General features: G+C 37.0%; 1 protein-coding gene across 1 annotated transcript in view; it reads right to left on the bottom strand.

Moving 5' to 3' along the window:
- Nucleotides 1-414, bottom strand: part of LOC118327818 (vesicular inhibitory amino acid transporter-like) — a 3,673-nt gene that overhangs the window by 1,807 nt on the left and 1,452 nt on the right.

The raw sequence follows: 414 nt of genomic DNA, 5'->3' as shown, positions 1-414 counted from the left end.
CACACACACACACACACAGACTAGACTCTCGAGTAAAATCCTCTCCACTCTGTGGGAGTGTGTGTGTCTCTGTGCCTAATTGGATATTTATTAGTAATGATTTAAAAAGAATATGCAACTTAGTTCTGTCTACAAATGCAATTGCCAAGACAATATTGGACTATTTGTGATTCATTACACTTTAGACATCTTTGCCCATAGCTGTAAAATATTACGGTGGCTTTAAACTGCCCCAAAATAATCAAAGAAATATGCTAAAATAGGCTTAAAGTTTCTACGCCTAAAGTCTACAAAATTATGCTGTTTTTCTTCATAGATTAATTAATTCATTGCCATGCGGAGTATTAGGTGGGCAGTTATCAGTGACAGTGGACATCACTATACAGACAAAGAATGTGTGTGTTGAGGGGGAGG

This window comes from Morone saxatilis, unplaced genomic scaffold (genome assembly GCF_004916995.1).
Source record: "Morone saxatilis isolate NCDOM2014 unplaced genomic scaffold, NCSU_SB_2.0 Contig18, whole genome shotgun sequence".
Classification (NCBI taxonomy): Eukaryota; Metazoa; Chordata; class Actinopteri; family Moronidae; genus Morone; species Morone saxatilis.
Note: the sequence above shows the minus strand (reverse complement) of the source record. Positions and strands in the feature narration are given on the sequence as shown.